Here is an 8,571-nt window from a genome sequence, read left to right as displayed (position 1 = left end):
GGAAACCTTTTCTGAACCACACAGTCACTATTAACAAGCATCTTAGATTCCCGCTTGCCACCGAGAGGCCAGAATTCTGTGTGCTCACATCCTGCTCCGATACACTCTTTCGGTTGTGAACATGGTACTCATTTGCATGCCAAGTATTCCTGGCAGAAAAGCCAGAACTTCTATAAAGAGGACTGTGTTTTCAGTTCTGGGAGTCCCTCCTCTCACAGGTGATAAACAGAAGCAAGCAACCTGAGGAGAATACTCCATGAAATCCTTTGTGATCACTATTGCCATTGTCCTAAAAGAGGCCCTCTCTTTTGAACTATTTACAACAAAACTGTGAGGAGGGGCATGGCATATAATTTCCTAGTTACAGATGGGAAACCCAAGGCTCAGTGAGGCAAAGTGACTGGCCCGATGCCACTCAGCTGGGAAGGGGCAAAGCAGGACTCTCACCGCTTTCTCTGATTCCATATGGTGCTCCTGCTGCTTCCAGCTGTTGGGTGTGGTCCCTGAAAAAAACTGTGTTTGAGGGGAGGGTGGAGGGAGGGAGAAGAACTGATTACCCACTCTGCATCTAGGATTGTGTTGGATACTTTACTGAATAGGATTATTCCATGAACGCCTCTTAAGTCTACAGAGTTTGGCGTTATTATCCCATTTCACAGATGAAGAAATAATCTCAGAAAAGGTGACTTGCCCAAGGTCACGCAGCTGGTGATGGGTGGATTTAAATCTGGGTCCTGGCTGTCTTGATCACACTGTCTAGGGGCAGGGGAACATGTGCTTACTGAAGTTTAAAGGGGGCCAAGTCCTAGGCAATTGCAGTCTTTGTAAATGATGTAACATCAGAAGGTAGCAACAAGGAGTAGTTTAGGGGTTCTTGGCACTTTGTAGAATCTGGAAGGAAAACAGGAGGGATAAATGCTACAAATGCCAAGGAGTAACTAGACAGGAGTTAAAGGTCTGAGTAAATACAAGAAAACATGGATTTCTTTCCTTCTTTCCAAGGTCCTTCCTCCTTGACTAGCTATTCTTTGTGTTGAAGTCCTTGATCTGCAGGTTGTTAATCTATTAATAGGACTTAGAATCTAAGTGGATCTTTATGGCAGAGATGAGATGCTCTGGGCCCAGGGCCGGGGCAAGAATATCTCCTACAGTAAATCATCCCTCTACAGTAAATCTTCCCATGAGCCCAGTGAGTCACTCTCTTCTACACTCAAATCTTTTGCTAACCTACCTCTAAAATTTTTATCAGCTTCAGGCCACCTACTAGTAACCTCTAGCTATCTTGGCTCATCTGAGTCCTTTCTATCTTAGCGATAATTTAAACCTCATTCCTCCTGGAATCTTATCTTTGTTAAGAGAGCACTTACCTTGGCCTCTCCCCTGACAGAGCTGCTGTTTATGTTCCGTGAACTGTTAACTTGGTCGATCTCATCTCATAAGCACACAGATGCCTCGCAGTCCTTTTAATCTGGCCTATATTTTAGCAGTGAACAGCGTGTCTTGTAACTTTCCTGTATCTCCCTCATTTTACATATAGTAGATTCTTCATGAATATTTGGTGGATGATGCATATATAGCTTGCGGCCGTCTTTTTTGAAGAAGGGATGTGTGCTTGAGAGAAGACTGAGGAGAGGGAGAAGAAGCATGTATTACTTACTCTGTGCCCAGGATTATGTTTACTGAATAGGATTATTCCACGAACACTTCACAAGTCTGTAGGGTTTGGTGCTATTATCCCATTTCACAGATGAAAAAATAATCTCAGAGAAGGTGACATGCCCTCTCAAATACTGAGATTCAGGAGGACTGCACCACATGTTTTTTTTCTTTTCTTTGGTTCTGGCCCCAGACTCTAGGACAAGGTCCTAGTAAACACTGAATCAACTTTATTTAAAAGAATACATTTTCTAGACCTGTTTACACATTGAATCAACTAGCTACCCAAATGTACCTGACTTGGAATAGATTTTTCTCCTGGAGGATTGAGTGACCCAGCCCTTTCTGTTTTGGGAGTGAGGGGCAGGGGGCTGGATGCACAGCATGCAGGATCTTATTTTCCCAACCAGGAATTGAACCTGCGCCCCCTGCAGTGGAAGCTCGGAGTCCTAACCACTGGACCTCCAGGGACTTCCTGCCCAAGCCCTTTGATACAGAGCAAGCTGAGTGAACCCACGTTCTCCCTTCCTGAATCACCTCTTTGGATCTGTTCTAGACCCTTGCCCAGAAGCTGCTCCGGATGTTCCTGCGTGGCCTAGAATGAGATCCCCAACCTGATGGTGACTGTCTCGTTGAGGAGGGGTCAGTCTCACCAACCAACCTATTTCTCCTGCAGGCTGCCCCACTGATCCCTTTAAGTACCTTTAAAATCCTTGGAGGCTTCCTCGATTCCTCTCTTCTCCTCACACCCCACACTTTGTCCATTAGCACAGCCTATTACGTCTAGAAGCCAGCCTGTCTACAGCCAACTCTGTAGCACTTCATCACTATCTGGTTGTCCAAGTCCCCCTCCTCTCTCCTGGATTACTGTGGTAGGTTATATCATGACATGAGTAAGCCGGTTCATCGAAACCAGGTTCAGTGTTGCAGTGGGTTAATTATTTTAATTACTTACTACATATTTAAAAATACTTGTAGGACATCACACGCACATTTTAAAAAACTTTTTATTTTATATTGGAGTATGGCCAATCAACAATGATGTGACAGTTTCCGATGGACAGAAAAGGGGACTCAGTAATATACAAATACATGTATCCATTCTCCCCTAAACTCCCCTCCCATCCAGGCTTCCACACAACACTGAGCAGAGTTCCCTGTGCTTAAAAAGAATGAAGACATGCCATTTGCTGCACTTTTAATTTCTAAATGGTAAATCTTGATAACTTCTATGAACAAAATCTGGGATCCTCAATTTTTAAGATGAAAAATAGTCCTGAGACCAAAATGTTTGGGAACTGTTGTATGGTTCAGCAAATTTTTTCTGTAAAGGAGCAGATGGGAAGTATGTTAGGCTTTGCAGGCCACACAGTCTCTTGTCCCTGTCCCATCTACTCACCCCTGCTGTGAAAGCAGCTATACACACAAATGGGCCTGGAAGTGTTCCAGTAACACTTTACTTATGGACACTGAAATTTGATTTCATATGATTTTCATGTCTCACGAAGTATTATTCTTCTGATTTTTGTCAACCATTTAGAAAAATGTGAAAGCAATTCTTAGTTCACAGGCTGGCCAAAAATAGGTGGTGGGCTGAATTTAAGTCCCCTCAGGTTACAGTTTGCCCAAGCCCTCCCCATTCTGCTTTCCAGGTGGCTCAGTGGTAAAGAATCCACCTGCCAAGGAAGTCCCCACAATAGCTCCTTTGCTTTCTCATGCAGAATTTAGAATCATCTAGTCAGGGGGCTTCCCTGATTGCTCAATGGTAATGAATCCACTTGCCGATGCAGGAGATTAGGGTTCAGTCTTTGTGTGGGGAAGATCCTCTGGAGAAGGAAATGGCAACCCACTCCAGTATTCTTGTCTGGAAAATTCCATGGACAGAGAAGTCTTGTGGGCTACAGTCCTTGGGGTGGCCAAGAGTCAGACACATCTGAGCAACTGTGTATGCACGCACTCCCTATTCTAGCGGGTTCAAACCTATAACAGACATATATCATGTTAGTTCAACTGAAATGTTCAGACAATATAACAACTTTCTCATTGCTTCTGCACATGACCCCTGAAGGCTACTCTCAACACAGCAGCCAGACTGGGCATCACATCTTGGCCCTTCTCTGTTCTAAAGCCTCGAGTGACTTATCTCATTCAGTAGAGAAGCCAAAGTCCTTCTCATGGCCTGGAACACCCTACATGACCTGCTGCCCCATCCCTCTGACTCAACTCCTTCTGCTGTGCCCCTCATCCTGCTCTAATCTGTCCCTTAAAAGCTAAGCTTGCTCTTTCCTCAGGGCTTTTGTACTTTCTGTTTTCTCTTCCTGGAATGCGCCACACCCCCAAGCCACTTAGCTCACTCAAATGTCTGCTCAAATATCACTTCTCAAAGAAAATAAATTTTCTTTTTTCATAACAGTTTTATTACTATAATTAATATACCATACAATTCACCCATTTAAAGTATACAGTTCAGTGGGCTTTAGTATATTTACAGAAGTGTGCAACCCTCACAATGGTCAGTTAGAACATTTTCATCACCCCAAGAAGAAACCTCAGATCCATTAGCAGTCACTCCTCATTTCTCCCTGGTTTCCTCAACCCTCCCCACCTATCTATTTTCTGTCTCATATTTGCTTATCCTGAACATTTCATGGAATTAGATGGAATGGTTAAATGGAATCAGATACTATATGCTCTTTTGTGACTGACTTCTTTCACTGAGTATGTTTTCAAGATTCATGTTTTGGAACTGCATTCATTTTTAGGGTCAAATGATATTCTCTTATATGGACATACCACATCAATTAAAGGACATTTGGGTGTTTCACTTCTTAGCTAATAGAAATAATGTTGCTATGAACATTCATGTACAAGTTTCTGATGGACATGTTTCCATTTCTCTTGGGTAAATACCCAAGAGGGAATTGCTGGGTCACATGGTAACTCTTTTCCAGTGAGTCAACTCGTCGCATGAGGTGGCCAAAGTACTCTGTTTAACTTTTTAAGAAAGTGCTGGACTGTTTTCCAAAGTGGCTGCACCATTTTACATTTCCACAACCAGTGTTATCAGGATTCCAATTCCCTGTATCTTCTCCAACACTTGTTATTACCTGTCTTTGTGATTACAACTCTCCTAGAGGGGGATAATGTTATGTCTCCTTGCATTTTCTTGACGACTAATATAAATAAAGCCTTTCTTGATCATTCTATTTTATTTTTTAAAATATTATTATCATCTTTATTATTTTTGACTGCACTGGTTCTTGGTTGCTGTGTGCAGGCTTTTCTTTAATTGTGGTGAGTGGGGCTACTCTCTAACTGTGATACATGGGCTTCCAACTGCAGTGGCTTTTCTTGTTTGCGGAGCACACACTCTGGGGCCCACAGACTTCAGTAGTTGCAGCACATGGGCTCAGAAGTTGTGGCCCATGGGCTTAGTAGCCCCATGGCATGTGGAATCTTCACAGAGCAGGGATTGAACCCATGTCCCCTGCATTAGCAGGCGGATTCTTAACCACTGGACCGCAAGGGAAGTCCTGATAAACCTATTTTAAATGTCAACCTCTCCTTCCTTCTCTAACCTGCTTCCCTGCTTCATTTTTCTAGAGCACTTATTTCACTTGTTTATTTGTTGTCTCTCTCCTCCCCAGGGGTAAACTCCAGGAGGGCATGATTTTTGTCTGTTCTATGCTCTGCTGTATCCTCAATGTCTGTAGAAGCTCTATCCAATGGAAACAGAGAGCAAGCCACGTATGTAATGTTAAACTATTAGCCACATTTTAAAAAGTGAAAAAATAAGAAAGAAACAGGTGAAGTTAATTTCAAGAATAGTTTTATTTAACCAGATATGTCTAAAACACTGTAATTTTAGTAACGTAAAAAATTACTAAGGCAATATTTTAAATTATTTTATTGAGACTAAGTCTTTGGAATCTGGTGTGCATTTCACACTTAACGCCATTCTCAGTTTGAACTTGCTACATTTCAAGTATAGCCATACATGGCCAGTGGTTTCAGCACTGAATGTGGATCTAGAACATTCATTTCTTAACTGTATGAACAACTCCCTCTTAGTGACAGTTCAATTAGTCACTGCCCTGGGGACAAGGAAGACTTTCACAGATATATTTATGTGTTGTTTTGCATGCAAGTGGTTGACTCAGATGGTAAAGAATTTGCCTGCAATGCCTGAGATGTGGGTTTGATCCCTCAGTCAGGAAGATACCCTGAAGAAGGAAATGGCTACCCACTCCAGCATTCTTGCCCAGAGAATTCCATGGACAGAGGAGCCTGGCAGGCTACAGTCCACTACAGTCCATGGGGTCACAAAGAATCGAACACAACTGAGTGACTAACACACTTGCATGTATGTGATAAGCCTAGGTTTGGGTTTCCAATTCCTACTTATTCATTGTGACCTTGGGCAAGCAATTGTCCTTCTCTGAGCATCAATTTCTTCACCTGTGAAATAATGTTTATGGTCCCTTCCAAACTTTCAGTATCAGAGAGGGAGGTGGGGGTGTGTGTGGGGTAAAATGATGTCCAAATGCCTTAGGTCCCACACTGCTCGAAGTCAGGTTGCTTTCACTGTTGCTGCGAGGAAGGTGTAATCACATAGAAAGATGGTTCAGGAAGACCTCTTGGAAAGCCCCAGTGAGCTGTAAAGAGGCCCTGGGATGATGGTTTATACAAAAAGAACAAAGGAATCTGTCTGGGAACCCCAACCCCTCTCAAACCCCGTTACCCTAATATGAACTGTCTCCCAGAATTCTCTGTGGAGTTACCCAGCTAATGGTGCAGCCCCAAATGATCCAATATTCATGTCTGTGTTTGGAGGACTGTTCGGAAATCTGTGTAGGAAGACTGATTTAGTTCGCTTCCCTGCATCTTTCTGATTAATCCAGGAGGATGGGGGAATTCAACAGGTGTTTTGCCAATATACTAGCTTCTGCTTGTTCAAGCATATTAAAAGATGTTATAGGGTGCCACATTAGTCACAGAATCTTCAGAACCCTTTGTGGGGTGAGACTGGGGACCAGGTTTGCCTGGGGATCTTGCCTTTATTGCCCTGGCACCTTTACTAAGGGGGGCACTGTCCCTTATAAGCGGTTGTGAGCTCTTTTGTCCCCCATGGGGACTGTGGGAATGGGCTTTCTGGAGCCTATGCCGTTAACCTTGCAGCCTACAAGCTGGGTTTCCTAGAGGGTAAGGCTGTGCTGGGAGTCATGATCTGCTTCCAGGGAAGCTTTATCACTGTTTAAATAGCTTCTCAGAACTTAACCTACAGACGGCAGATGGAGCAAAGCCAGGCCCCAGAGTAAGCAAATAGAAATAGGTCAGGACAGTTTGGTTCGATCAGCACCTGCATTTCCAGGCTTTACTTCTGGAGAAGTTAAGATACTATCCCCAAAATGGGCCTCAAGGGGACAACTCTTTTGATCAGAATTCATTAAAAAGTAATACACGTATGAGTAAAACACATCATACATGAGATGGTTCCCCTTATCCTCCCCAGAACAGAGTCCAAACTGCTTTCTGAGATAGGTGTGGGAGGGTCTAGACCCTGCCTCTTCCTCCAGCCTCTCACCACCTGACCCTTTGAGCTCTAATCCTTGTATTTCCCATACACCTCATGGATTGTCATTAATCTAAAGGCCTTCTGCCTGGCACCCATTTTCCTTCCCGTCTTTCTGCCTGCAAGATTGGCCTCCCTTAAGTCTTATCTGCTTGTAGCAATCTGTCTGCTTTAAACCCGAAGTTGCTGAGATGCCCCAGGTTTGGCACTCCCATAGATAGACCCTGCAGTCCATATCAGAGCATGTGTTATACTGGGTTGGGATCAACTGTTTGCGTATTGACCCTCTAGACCAGTGTTCCCTAGGGAAGGGATACTGTTCCCCAAGGAATGCTTTAAACTGCAAGGGGTATTTCAGTGGATGCAGTGACAGGGGTCACTGGCTAGGGATGCTGGCTGTCCAGCAATACTGGGATAGTCCTGCCCAGCAGAGAATGTTCCCACAGGACTTTGAGAAGTCCAACCAGATGTTCCTGTGGGTAACACATCTATTGTAGTTAACTGAGCTTGGAAATGAACTCTTTTCCAAAATAAACTCAGTATTTTCTTTGCCCTGGTTTTAACATATGCTGACTTTTCCAGGAATGCAACCACGGTATAAATCAAGGGGAAGCCAAGATTTGCTTTGCTCAGAGCTTTAGTAAGGACTTATCACCACTTTGAAAAATCACATCCGTGAGGGCAACATGACTTACGATTGAGAAAGAAGAAATTCACCTAGATGCCTGCTGACAAATCTAATTGTTTGAGGATTTTGCTTGACCATGGGATGAATTCCCATACAACATGTCTGGATCTATCTGCATTTGTTGTGGGACTCTCTAGCTGTGGCGCGGGGCTTAGTTGCCCCACAGCATGTGGGATCTTAGTTTCCTAACCAGGGATGGAACCATGTTCCCTCCATTATAAGGTGGATTCTTAATCACTGGACCACCAGGGAAGTCCCTGTCTTCCCTCTCTTAAGTCCAGACTTCTTTGTTCTACGTAGGTGTAAGCACGTGACTGTTTCCTTTTGTCTTCTGGTATATTTATTGTCTGTTTAGTCGCTAAGTCATGTCCAACTCTTTTGTGACCCCGTAGACTGTAGCCCACCAGGCTCCTCTGTCCATGGGATTTCCCAGGCAAGAATACTGGAGTGAGTTGCCATTTACTCCAGGGGATCTTCCCAACCCAGAGACCAAACTCGCGTCTCTTGCCTCTCCTGCATCTTTACCATTGTGCCACCTCCTGAGCATTTACAGATTGAAGCCCATTTTATTCTAATGCTCCTTTTATTCCCCTTTTACATACATTATCTTATATTGATTTTTCAATATATGTATAAGTGGGTTATATTATCTATA

This window comes from Moschus berezovskii, chromosome 21 (genome assembly GCF_049115385.1).
Source record: "Moschus berezovskii isolate FMDL1 chromosome 21, NW_MosBer_1.0, whole genome shotgun sequence".
Classification (NCBI taxonomy): Eukaryota; Metazoa; Chordata; class Mammalia; order Artiodactyla; family Moschidae; genus Moschus; species Moschus berezovskii.
Note: the sequence above shows the minus strand (reverse complement) of the source record.